General features: G+C 39.3%; 2 protein-coding genes across 5 annotated transcripts in view; one reads left to right on the top strand and one right to left on the bottom strand.

Annotated features, from left to right (window-relative positions):
- The window catches only part of CMSS1 (cms1 ribosomal small subunit homolog), a 248,172-nt gene that overhangs the window by 173,405 nt on the left and 60,619 nt on the right, over positions 1 to 14,148 (bottom strand). The gene's annotated exons all lie outside the window — the stretch shown is intronic.
- FILIP1L (filamin A interacting protein 1 like) overlaps positions 1 to 14,148 on the top strand; it is a 213,907-nt gene that overhangs the window by 140,947 nt on the left and 58,812 nt on the right. The window lies entirely within an intron of this gene.

Here is a 14,148-nt window from a genome sequence, read left to right as displayed (position 1 = left end):
CCAAGGAGTCAGCATTCACCAAGCACAAAAAAATGGACCCTAACCTGCAGAAGTCTCACAACTGTAGTGTTTGTCATCTAACAAACCACCACCAAACGCTGTGTTTGTTACTCCAACTGCTGCCCCCCTCCAGGTCGGTCAGCTAAGATGAGGGATCCGGGTTAGAAGGGATCTCGGGAGGTCTCCAGCACAGCCCACTGCACATGCAGGACTAACTTCACAGTCCGATCAGGTTACTCAGCCCCTTGTCCAGCTGCCTACTGAAGATCCCACGGGACAGTGATTCTGCTGGCTGCCTGGGCTCCTGATACAGTCTTTGCCATTGTCACCAGAAGACCCTCTCTCCCTCATTTTCACTGTAGGCAACATTCTGGTCTGGCTTTTGCCTCATGTTCAACTGCAACTGCTCTCATTAAAGGCTGGGTAACTTCCCTTAGGGCAAACCTCTGAACCCAATCCACCTTCACTGTCTGATCTTTTGGCTGCCTTGGACACCACTGAGCTTTCAGCACATCTTGCCACCTCACCCACACAGAGTTTCTGCGACTCCAGCTGGACTCGTTTCTCTGTTACCACAGTGTACTCTGAGTTGGAAACTTCTCATTGTCCACCCCTGCTCTGTCCATAGGACCCCACAGGTCTTATTCTTTAGGTCTTCTCTATCCATTCACTCTCTGTGCTTCCCCTCATAGAAACTCAAAGCCAGCCATCATTTCTATGCTGGTAACTCAAGTCTACTCCAACCAGAATCACCACAACAAATCTCACCATTTATGAGCAATCTGCCATCATCTCCAACTCCATGAGGCCAGAAGGGAACTCAGCCTTTTACCCCCTGCCCTTGGCTTCATCCTTATGATTCTCTAATACCTCAGTTCTTAAAACTGGGGTAACAAAGTCACACTGCTTGTCACTCAGCCTGTCATACCTAGGCACATTTTCTACCTGAGACTTTCTACATTTAAGTCTCACAAATTCTTCTTCATAACACCTCCAAGAAAAGAAAAAATAAAATTTAAAAAGAAACATCAAAAAAAAAACCACCCCAACATCAACCACTTCCCCCCCTCCCCCACCATGTTTCTGTCCACCCAAATAACAAAATCCTTTTCCAGGCCCTCACTTCAAAAGTATTTTTTTACCATTTCCACACCAGCTATTTTAGCCCTCTGTGTCTCTTCACTGGATGGACTCTCATTACTGCATTAAGGCTATGCATTTCCTCTTGTGTACCTTTACAGCACACTCTTACCCTCTCATGCAATGTTACTAAATGGACTAAACATACCACTAAAAATATACCAAAATTAAACCATAATACTGCTCAAGTATTCAATAGGTAAGAAATGTTATTTCATAAAACTGAGCACTCTAGGTTAAGTGGTTTGTTGGTGGATTTTTTTTGAAGTGTCAGATGAAAGTAATTGCTACACACAGTAGGTCAAGTGAGCAGTGCTTGAAAACGGGGACAGAGCATCAAGGAGAGAAGGAACCATCTCAGCTAAAAGGTGAAGTGTGTTAGTACCTTGTCAGTGTAACATTGCTGTACCTTAATCCTGACCCATTCACACATTAGAATAATAATATATTGCATGTCCAGCTCTGGAAAACTCAATATTCCATAATAGTGGGTATAATTAATATTTGTTGTTTTTCTTAATGAAGCCAATTAAATATTATAAGAAGCAGGATCTTATCTCTATAGAAAGTTACAGTAAAAATAAACACTGTCGACTGACTTATTCTACATGTGTTACCAGCAGTTTTTAATTTCATGCACACTGAACTATTGTTGTAGATTGCATTGTACTCAAATGCAATCATTTCCTTTTAGCTTTCTGGCAATGAGTTATATATATTACATATGCCTGAGAATATGTCTTGCAAGTTGTGAAATGGATGCCAGATCTCTGTACGTTTAACCTTTTTCATGGGTATCTAGTGTTCTGTAGGTGAATAACAGAGACCTACCACAAGCAAAACATTAGCATTCTTATTCTACATTACACCCCAATGGGACAGTCCCACTAATAATACCACTGAGGCACGAAGACAGACTCAAGGAAGTGATGTACACAGATTAATTACCTCATGCTTGTACGTGAAAAACTACGTACCACTGCACTACATAATTTTCAACAGATGTTGTGAAATCAAATCCTTGTCAAGATTCAAAGACTTCTACAACAGTTTCTGCGCATGATAGAAGGTTAGGTTAGAATACCTTATTGCAATGTGAATAAACCTATAGAATCCAGGTTATCGAAGGGATTAGAACACCCAAAACTGTTAAATAAGGTCATGTTATGTTTATTCAAAACAAAGGTTAAGAATAATACAAATGGAAACAGAACTTTTGGCTCAGTGTTAACACAACTGAGAAATTCTCTAGATCCATGGTGCAATTCTAAATTATTCCACCTACTGTAATCAGCAAGCAGATGCAACATGTAGGTGATAACCGTTTCTCATGCAAGTCCGTTGACACTGGTGGAATGACAGAAAGAAGTGAGGCTCATATTTAATTTCTTTAAAATTCTGAGCACGTAAGATGTCTGTTCACTGCTTCAGGCACACCATCACAATTACCAACCAATACTATCCCTGAGCACTTTGAGGCTGGGGAGGACAGAATGAAAAACTTTAGTCAAATGACCTTCTCCTACACTGCTACCCTCTCTCCCCTCACGAGTGGGAAAAGCGAAGGTCATTGTCATATGCCCTCTCTGCAAAGGGACATAAATTCTCCTGAAAGGGATGATCATGGAAATCACTCTGTTGGTACCTCTGGTCAGCACTTTTAACCGTATATCAGAGCTCAAAGGGAAAGATGATCTTCCTAAGCTGGCAAGCCCCAGAATATTTATGGTGCTTGTAAATCAACACCAACTCCATATACTCTGGTTGGAACGTAACCAGTGGCCAGCACGGACGATGAAGCACTGGCCAAATATGCTCATGGTGAGGCGCTGTCCTCAGTAATGGGGCACTCGCTCTAGTCACCAATTTACATTTCCAAATAAGACTGAGTGCACTGCTCCATGTGCAGTACAGCATAACTAGTCTAATCATAAGCAACAATAGAAGCGGATGACTGCACCAAGACCTGTGACCAAAAAAAGACACGGTGCACTTCTGATTCATTGCAGGGTGGGGCTGTGAGAGGGAGAAATTGGCACGGGATTTTGTAACTGGAGTTTGAAAAGAAAACACACAACATCAGACAGACAGAAATATCTATAAATCGTTCTCTGAGATACAAAGTTTGACACTATCATAATTTTCCAGAACAAACTATTGCTATGGGAAAAGTTATACTCCTGTTTGAGTGTGGAGGAGGAGAAATCTCAATGAAGTTAAGATCTTTCTTGTGGAAGAAAAATTTAAGTGACTTATATGTGCTATAATTAGTTTCATATCTTAAGAACAGGCAAGAGAAAAATGGCCATGAGAACTGAGAATGCAGGTCACACATCAGTTACCAGGACCTGAGGTCTAAACTCATAACCAAGTTTCCCATGGCATACTATGAGCTTCAATGCCCAGCCACAAAATCTGAGCATTGCATACACATATGAAAGCAGCACACATGGGAGATTGAAGTTTAAAAAAAAAAAAAAGTCACAGCCTCTGTGCTAAGACAGTAATTTTGAACAGAGACTAAACAAGAAAATCAGTAGCACTAAATCTGCTGAGAACACAGATTACTAGAAAACGCTGTTAAACACCAAAATCTGTTTACGTGATAATTTTCATTGTCACAGAATTACATTTTTTTTTGTTGTTTCTTGAGCCGGAAATGCATGCTGTATAACCTTTCAGGAAAACACCACACACTTGGACAAGGTAACACATAACCTGTTTAGTGTCTAAAGACCAGAAGTGTGAACACATTGAAAAAGTATGTGCAATATTTGAACCTCTCTGCTAAGAAGATTGGAAAAAGGCCATAGAATACGTATAAATCCAGAAATAAACTAAAAGGTAGAGAAGGATGCATGAACTTTCATTTTAAAAATTTGTTTCAGACTCCTATTTGGAGGGGACAGGACAGATGGATGTCTCAGAGTAGGAAATAGGAGTAATAGGAAGCAGATAGAAGAAAAATTATTAGATCATCTAGTCTCATCCCCAGGAACAGAGGGTTGTTCTCAAAACATACTGGTGACAATTTTGCTTCTCATTTCAAATGTCCAGAATACAGAAAGGTCTCAATCCCTGTAGAACTGTTCTATAAAAGTTGCCTTGTCATAAATAAAATCATACTTTTCTATTCATTCAATAATTCATTCTCTTTAACAACTCAATACAGTCCTTCCTGATAGGATTGTTACTCTGTTGAAAGATTTCAGTCTTGGCTAAGACTGAAAAAGAAAAGGCACCCATTTTGGTCACAGACACAGACCCAGCTGAGATCCATATCAGATAAAACCCTAAGATGAGAGTTTGAGTGGGCTGCAGCAAGGTCTGCTGCTTAAGGATTATTCCGAACGGAGAACTGCCCACTCCCCTTCTGTCGTAGGTCTCAACTGCGCACCCCTTGGGATAAAAACATGACACAACAGCCCCTGCGAGGCACAATTTGCAGGAACTCCAAAGACTGAGCAGGCAGAGACTTAATGAGTCCCTTCACTCTCCCACAGAAAAGTCTGTGCTGTGGAACACGACTGGTAAAAGCTAGAGCTTGTACAGACATACTAACAACAAGCTTCAGCACTAAAGGCTCTTCAAGCATCACTTGATCATCAACAACATTAATTTTCAAGCAGAAAAAAAACCAACCCACAAATCCAACAGTTGTGATGGGGTCATTGTGATCCGGCTACTGAAAAGGGGAAAGGGGAGGTATTTTGCCATTGAAAAGTTTTTATTCCCACCCAAAATAGGAAATTAAAAGTGCCAAAGGGACAATAACACTGAAAATACCCAGACAGCTAACTGATTTGTGTCTGCCAAATCTGGCCTAGTACCAGTTACCTTCTCCCAGGCTCTACCTTTGCCAAGAGTGTTGGAGAAGGGAAACTCATTAAATCCAGAAACATGGTTGTTTTCAAATATGCCTATGAGCTTGACGAGATATACCTTGCACAGGTCTGCTCTTATTCTCTGCCCAAGACACTCCTAGCAGCTTCATCGGAGACAGCATCAGGTTATGGGACTGCAAAAGAAAAATCACTCAAACTGCTCTTTGAAACAATGTCTTATTTACTTCCTTGTCCATACCTTTCAAGCTACACATTTTGCTTGAAATTATGAGAACTGATTGGAAACCTGCAACTTGAACAGAGCTGTTCTTTTAAAACCAGTCAGAGTCTTGTCTCATACACTACTGGGAAACTCCTTAGCCTCAGCACTTTGATTCACAGTATCTTCAAGTCACTGGGGATAGATGCATGTCCCACCAGCATTATCAGGCTACAGGTAACTAAACAGTGTTTCTTGAACTATCCTTCCATTTCAGTCAATCATAATTGTTACTTATATACTTATAATTTGCACTTCCTTACACATTATGCTAGCCTCCTTCCTCCTCATAACCTGGGAAAAAACCTGAACAAAACCAGATGATCCTGTGGCAAAGGAAATAAAACCTAGCAGAAATGGAGACCATGCACCCCCCTCTGCCTTCTATTTGATTTGTATGATAAGAATTTTAGGGTTATCAGAAAATTCTTAGCACTGTAAACCTTATTCTGACATATAAATTTATGACTACTAAGATGACTTTTAGGAATGTTCAGACCCTACAATTCACATTTAAGTCATTAGGAAATTGGGACATCGTTTATTCAAATGTTTAGACAAGATTTCACATGTTTCTCATTTGAAAGTTTTATCTTACATCCAAGTGGGGAACTAAGAAGCAAGACACACTCCCTGAAATCCTAAAATTCTCCTTTTTTTTTTTTTCAACAGTCTTGCCAGCTAAATGCTGGATGTCTTTGCATGCTGTCAGACAGGAGAATGAGTCAGTCTGTCCCTAACTGGCCTTCTAAAAAGGAAACTGAGAAGTTTGATGACATATTTGGATAAACACACTCACTGGATAAAGTTACTTAACTTTTTATATCTCTTAAATTTGCTATAAACATTTTAAATCCTTATAGACTAGATTTAAGTATAGCCAATAAAAACTACAGATTATAAATAAACTTAATGAAAACCACTATATTAAAACTCAAAGGACGTTGTAAACAGGCTCATCAAAGCTTCACCATTGTGATATAGCACCACATCCATAAATCCATGTTATTAATTGCTAGTCATCCACAACTCTTATTGAAATATCAGCCCTATATAGATCATCTTTGGTTCAGAACCCAGTTTTCTCATGGTCTCTGAACACAATGTAGCAGCCAACACTGTAGCTCTGATCGAAAGAGCAAGAAATAAACCCAGAGTTTATACAGTTCAACTCTCCTGAAAAGACAGTGAAGACTATTGTTATCATCTGTATGTGCTTTAGGTCGCCCTGAGTGTAGTATATAGCCTAGAAATAAAAGATGATCGAAATATACAGTACTGAACCTATAAAAGGGCACAGATACGGAGCTGATTTTGCCTACTAAGCCCTCAGTTTACCAAAGGGTAAGGAGGTTTAAAATACTCTTTTGGAAAGCATCATTTCTTGCAATAGCGAGCATCCAACAGCATGGTGTGTAACTCAATAGTTTTATTAGAGGAATGTACCTTACAGATTCAAGATCCTGACCTCTATGAATTCCCATCTTCTTTAGCTCTGTATTAACTTCAGATGAGAAGAAAGAAAAGGCGGCATTCCAAACAGAGCTTCTATTAGTTTCATGAAACAAAACATTTATTTTACAAGAGTCATATATATCAGGCTGTTTTCCACATATGCTCATAAGCATTATCAAATTTTAAGATTAGTCTGGTCTAAATTTCTTGTCTGTAACCAATCTTAAAATTAAGCTAATTTCATACCATTTCAGATTTCACTGCCAGCATTTCATTAAAGTGTGTAGCTTAACGCTTACATATACAAAGATCCAAGTCTCAAAACAGTGTACACAACCTTGCCCTTGGGTATTCTGATTACTAAATGCAAAGAGAGTTCGTTTTATGATACCCAGGAGGCATCCAAAGCATTTCTTGGAGAAAACTGAGAAGGAGCTGTTCACGATAAAAATAACAACATATAAAGGAATTTGCGAAGTGCTTGGAGACAAAATTAGCTTTTTAGCCACTTGACTACAAGACTGTCTCCATGGCTACATCTTTGAAATGGTCCTAGTACCAAAGCACAGGTTCAGACAGTAAAGTAGTATTTCAGTAAGTAGTTGAGACAATGATGCAGGAGGAAGGGGTTCGGTTTCATTAGACTGTTGGAATACATTGCACAAACTTTACCTACAATAAAACAAAAACAGGTTGCTGGTATTTAAGTTTAAAATGAAGATGAAGACTGCTTAAACTTAGCAGGAAGTTGGCAGGTGCAAAGGCATGCACAGTTCAGGATGACACGTCAGTTAGGGATGCACTCACTAAAACTCTGTATTCTTGGAAATAAAGCATTATTTAATGAAGTTTGACAGGAAATAGCAAAGCTCTGTCTAACCAAACAGCATTTCAACCAAGCAGAGTTTGAAGAAAAAAAGACAGCCAAAGAACAAGGGTGCAAGGGCTCCTATACAATCCAAGTCCAAGAATCCAACATAAAAACTAGACTGTCTAGTTTTAAATGTGGACATGGATAGAATGTGCTTCTCAAAGTGTGTGAGAAGAAAACATTCAGAGGAATATGATTATACTATTGATAAAGTATTTAAATCAGAATGAAAGAACTAATTATGCTGATGTAGGAGCCGTAACAAAAAAAGGAAAGCAGAAAAGTGGAGAGAGCAAAATAAGATAAATGTATTTAACTCTGCAAAAGCATATCCAGACTTTCTATGAGTTGAAGTTCATATACAAAGAGACAATCATATAAATGCTAGGCTACTGACCATCAATCCCAAATAATGACACTTACCACATAATGATGAGAGGTAGAAAGGGCAGAAATAAGGGGAATCTGCAGTTATTTTTACATGCTGGATAAACACCACACTAGAGTATAACAGAGAATAGCTATTTAAATACCCAAACTTTTTGTAAAGCATCTAATCAAAAATTTCGATAGTAGGAGCAAGTTATAGTTTTTGTTCCTACAAGAGCCATGAAGTGGTCCACACTGTAAATATTGAAAAGACAAGAGATTAGTAAGTTCTCAAATTCAACCAGTTTGAGGTAAGAGGGAACAAAACAAACACCAACTATCATATGTAGTTTTAAGTGGGATAAGCACATAACACTACTGGAAACTTAATTAAATAGAGCATCTAAAAGAGTAAATCCCTTGAAGGCACCACAGAAACAATTTAACAACACCTACAAAGCAGATTCCATGTAAATGCATATCAGCAAATCAAAAGCGACTAAAATACTCTCCCCAAAGCCAACTAAGCAATTTAACAACAAATTAAAATAAATTACATATGAAGACATCTTAAGAGGAAAAATATGTGCAAACAGTGATAACATACAAGAAATAGAAATGCTGGTATGTTAAAATCCATCCATCAAAAGTGGAAAGTCTGCATCCTACTCAAAGTGGAGAACATGGCATTGCTCTGGACATCCTCCTCCTCTGAACACTGAGGCATAAAATTGATTTGGCTCATTTGCTTTCTTTTCCATTTGTATTTTCCCTGACAGCATTGGATTCCATGTTTGGGAAGTCAAAGGGGTTTTCACATTAGACTCCCTCTGTGAAGCCATCTGCAGTTGAACTGATAATAGATGAAGCTTTAGATCAAATTTGTACAACACAAAGCTATAAGTTTACTAGCACCTTAGCAGGCCTAAACAGTATTTAAGCGCTCTAAAAGCACTTGTATGAGAAACTGATGAACTATTAGCTGGGGGGCAGTTCCTTCCTTAAAAAAGCCAGAGAAATGGGAGACAGCACTAGTTTTTACAAGAGATTCTAGGAATTACTCAAGCAGAACTCAAGACCAATTCATCTGATTCACCAACTAATTAAAAGAAACTACAGTAAAGATGAGAACTGGCAGATATCAGGCAAACACAAAATACTCCAGTCAGCTGAGAAGAAAGCAGGATCGTGGGCCAAGTCTCCTTCCCCATCTGTCCTTAAATTGAGTAATGCTTTGCCCTTCTATCCTCCTGTTAATCTTGGTATCTGCACTTAAGCAACACTAAGTGAGCAGTTCATTTACCCCTTTCCCAGCATGAGTATGTTTTTCATGCACTTTGACGTGCAACTCAAGGGTCTGACTAGTTACTTATAATTGTTTGAAATAGATGTTTACAAAGGCCAATTTTTAACTGAGTTTCTTATGGCTGTGTGCCTATCCATGATCATCCCATTTTCTCATCCCTCAGCTAATTTCAAATGAAATGCAAGAAAGAAGCGAAGACCTCTAAATTATGAAATGCCTGCAGGGTTCTTGAAGAAGGGCATCTTTTAGTGTCCAGGATATTAAGCAAGACCCTGAGAGAAGTACATTGCAGAAAAACTTTGTGTTCATCCTAACAGGGGGGGAAGCTTCATAGCTAGCACATTATTGGACACTAAAAAAAACTAGCCATGAAACTTCCATAATTCTTTCTGCTTCACTATGCAAACAGCTTCTTTCCACAGCAAATAATGCTGTTTTTACAAACCTTATGGAAACAGCTACCCACAGCTACTGCACCCCAATGAAATAATAAAATCAGAATCTTGATTCACTCTTGCAAAAGCTGAGTATTTTGACAGTTGTAGAACATCGCAAATCTTCACTTTCTTTTCCTTTTCTTTCTAAAAATTGAAGAATGAGATTACAGGAACCCATGTGTAAATCTCCTGAAGATATCTTTAATGAAATATTTCATAAAATTTTCAAGAATTAAGTACTAGCATGTGGGGTCATAGTTTCAGAAGAGCTCAGGCATGCAGTCTTCACCCTCTCGAAGAACTTCAGCCAGACTTGCCAATGCATTCAGACATGCAGCAGTTCATTGCAATAACGGGGAGAGGAATGAAGATGCTGAGCTCACTGGAACAGTTAGGCTTTTAAAAATTATTCCCAGTAAAGCAAAGCTTTCCTACCTCCAAGAAGAGGACAGGTTGTTTGTTTTAAAAAGAAAAATACTAATTGTATCTCCAATTACATGTATCTTAAAAAAGCTGGAGAGAACATATCACAACTCCTCTTCAATTGAATCCACACAAAAAAAAAAAATGCAATAAGGCAAAATGTATATGATGATTGTTTAAGACACTGAAATACCTTCAAGATTTAGGACATAGGACTATTTGGACCCCAATACAAGATGACACCGAGACAATGAATGCAGAAAAAGACCAGCCTGAACCATTTAAACACCATTCCGCTTTCTTGCAGTATCCAGACCTCTGCCTTAATTCTTTAAGAAACTTCTCATGTTATCTTGTTTGTTCACCTGTTAGAATTACAGCGGGAAAGGGAAAAGCTGATGATTTGCTGTATAACACTGAAGAAGTCATTATACTTCCTTATTTAACACAAACACCTCACTTTCCTCAAATGTAAAATGGAATGATGACACAACACCGTAAGTCATTACTGGTGCCAAGACTTATTCACTGTCATTGCATTCAGGACAAATACATAAAACAAGAGAGTACATACAACTATGCGCTACAGTTCATAAAGCATATAGTAAGCAGACTTCATATGAATGCACTCTGAATTGGTTTTGGGTTTTTTTTAAAGTAAGTTTACTCTATTTGATCCATCTGTCCTCAAGTCCTTACTTCAGTACTAAAACCACTCAATTGCATTTCCTTCTTCGTTCTTGACATAAGCTCTATAAGGAATACTTATTTTTGGTTGCAGCCCAAAAAGAAACCCAACCTTCACTTTCTCTTCAGATAATGTTTCTTTTTCTCCATTCTTATACAAGGTATCCAAACTATCTTCTAGTAGGTATATATACCTTACCTTTTAGTAAGCTTACTTAACACAGAGAAAATTTTGCCCTCCTAGTGCTCATGTTCCTCTCTCTGCTTTCAACTGTAGCTGTAAATTATGTTCAGAAACAAAAAGTAAACTTTGTTTCATGTTTGACATTAAAGGCGTGATTCAGCTCATAGATGAAGACGTCTAAAGGGACTTGGTCTGGATTCCTCCGTGGCGAGGCAGACACCTAAGCTCCCAGCACTGTCCATGGACAGGTACTGATGATAGCTCTACTCACATGGCTGAAGACAGGTGTCTTCACACGGACCAGAACCCCGCTACACAAGTGGTAGCTTGCAGATAACTCAGCTAGGGCCACCACTCCTTTCTGTAACCTCTCTTTGAGTAGGCAATTTGAAAGATAAATCTTTACTGGCTCTTTACTACATTTGTAACACAGTCATCTGCAGGACTGTTGCTTGCCCCTCTCCCTCGTGTGCTGGTATTGACCACTGACTCTGACCCAGCTCAACTGTTTCACATCCACTGCGTCTGCCCATGCCGACTTCTTATCGTCCTACTTCTGTTTACACAATCAGACTTCACATTTCAGTTCTTAAGGAGGAACAAACACCCTTTTGGAAGAAAATGAGTTCAGCACATGGAAAAAGAAAAAAGCCAACAGCAAAATCCCAGAAATAACCGGAAATTACAGATTTTATAGAAGCCCACTAACTTCCATTCTGCAGTCTGAGTTTGGAGCAAGTCGAATGTGATAAGCAGATATGCAATGTATGGTGGAAGTCGTGTCAATTCTCACAAGGATACACTTGGTAGGAAAAGATAAAATGGGTAGGAAATTGGTGCTAAACCCACATGATTTAAAAAAAAAACGTGAAAAGGAAAAAAAAAAAAGATTATTGCTGTCTCTTATTATTAAAGTTGGGATATCCCTATTTATCAGCAAAGGAAAGGAAAAATATCTAATGACATTTTCATGGGAAGGGGAAAAAATATAATCACTATTTGATTTCTAAGTGTTTGGCTGAGTTTAGAGTTACAAAACGTGTTTACATTAAGAACCTGAGCTTTGTTTGAATGTTTACTTTACAAAAACTCTGAGTTGAGAAGTTAGCAGAATAAACTGTGTATTATCATTGTCAGTATAAATTACAGGTTTTGTTTGCCATAGCCCTCTGCAATGAGAAGCTGGCCAAGAGCCAAACAAAAGTGAATAATTTAAAACACTCAATCAGTTACATTCTGAGACATTTTGGTTAGTGTCTAATAAACTCTCCAGGGATGGAGAAATTACTAAAGCACATTATCTTGACGTGAGCTAAAATGGTTCTCTCTCATCACCACATTTTTAGGAATTTGACATTAACGCATTAGATGAACACGGGCCCGTATATATACACACACATGCATATACATGCTTATATTTTTGCCCATACATGTATTGAGTTATGTTTTATTTCACAGTTTTACACATCTGATATTCTTTATTGCATTCCACCTTTGAACTGAAATGTCCATATTCAGTAAAGTTTCTATACGCATTTATACATTCATTTATCCATCTACTCTCTCTGCAGATTTCTTGTTTTATATATAAGAGAGGACGCAATCAAATGCATCCTACACAATGCATCATGAACGGAGAGTGAAGGCTGGTCAGGAACTGTTCTTTAGTTTATCTCACATCATGGAGAAAGAGAGCTTCTATTAACATAAAAACATGGTAACTCTAAAACTGAATCAGAAAGTTCATGTTTCTTTCATCGATAATCAGGTTATGACACTGACTTTTACTGGAAGTTTGCAAGCCCAAGAATTTAGGAAATTCTGCTAAGCCTTTAGATGCAAAGCAAAGACACTGAAATTGTTAACAGTTGTTTCTGAGAATTCAGCAGCAAGCAGGAAAAAGAAGGGAAAATTATTATTTTGAGATCAAATGTATCTCCTCTTAGGAATCAAAAAGAGACATCACCACAGAACAAATGATTCTGCCCCTGCTTACCCTACAGTTTGACTCCTACACTTTTCTTAGGCATCTTATGTCAGTCATCGTCAAGAGTCCTGATACTATGCTAGAATAAGTGTCCTAACATAGCAGTATGTAGGCTCCAATTTCAACGTGTATCATTATTTTTAAGTTTTATTTAGGACTGAAAGGGAGATTGGATCATTTCATATAAATGCCTTTTAGAATATACTACGGCTGTTAATGAATGTGGTTTCTTTAATTGTGTGCCTTAAGAAATTCAAGACACCACACAAGCTCTATGAGCAGATGCTTCTCAAAACACAGCATTTCATCAGTTGTACAGAACAAAGGACAGGCTGGAGGGTTCACTATAAGGCATGATTTCTTACTACACAGCTGTCCTCATCCTTTGAGACGTGCCATTCATGCTTGTCCCACTCTAGAGGTGTACGTACACAGGCCACACAGGCAACATCCGATTCTTTGAAATAGCACCTGCTCAGCTGCAGCCCTACCTGTACCTCACAGAATCATCTCGGTTGGAAAAGACCTTGAAGCTCCTCCAGTCCAACCATGAACCTCACACTGACCGTTCCCAACTCCACCAGATCCCTCAGCGCTGGGTCAACCCGACTCTTCAACCCCTCCAGAGATGGGGACGCCCCCCCTGCCCTGGGCAGCCCATTCCAACGCCCAACAACCCCTTCTGCAAAGAAATCCTTCCTAAGAGCCAGTCTGACCCTGCCCTGGCGCAGCTTGAGGCCATTCCCTCTTGTCCTGGCGCTGGTTCCTTGGCTCAGGAGACTCATCCCCCCTCTGTGCATCCTCCTTTCAGGGAGTTGTAGAGGGCCATGAGGTCTCCCCGCAGCCTCCTCTTCTCCAGACTAAACCCCCCCAGTTCCCTCAGCCGCTCCCCATCAGACCTGTGCTCCAGACCCTGCACCAGCTCCGTTGCCCTTCTCTGGACACGCTCGAGTCATTCAATGGCCTTTTTGGAGTGAGGGGCCCAAAACAGAACACAGAGGGCATGACAGGCCTCATGGACTTGAACTACAACTTCTGTTGATAGTCTGGAATACAAGTCAGAGCCACCAAAGCTACCAGGTAGCCTCTAGCCAGCCTTTTCAGACATTATCAATATCTGGGAAAGAGAGTTTTACTTAGCGCCTTACCGAAGTTGGGATCGTATCTAGAAGCCTGCACCAGGAC

The sequence above is a fragment of the Strix aluco genome, chromosome 2 (genome assembly GCF_031877795.1).
Source record: "Strix aluco isolate bStrAlu1 chromosome 2, bStrAlu1.hap1, whole genome shotgun sequence".
Classification (NCBI taxonomy): domain Eukaryota; kingdom Metazoa; phylum Chordata; class Aves; order Strigiformes; family Strigidae; genus Strix; species Strix aluco.
The sequence above is the reverse complement of the archived record's forward strand: the minus strand, read 5'-3'. Positions and strand labels throughout refer to the sequence as shown.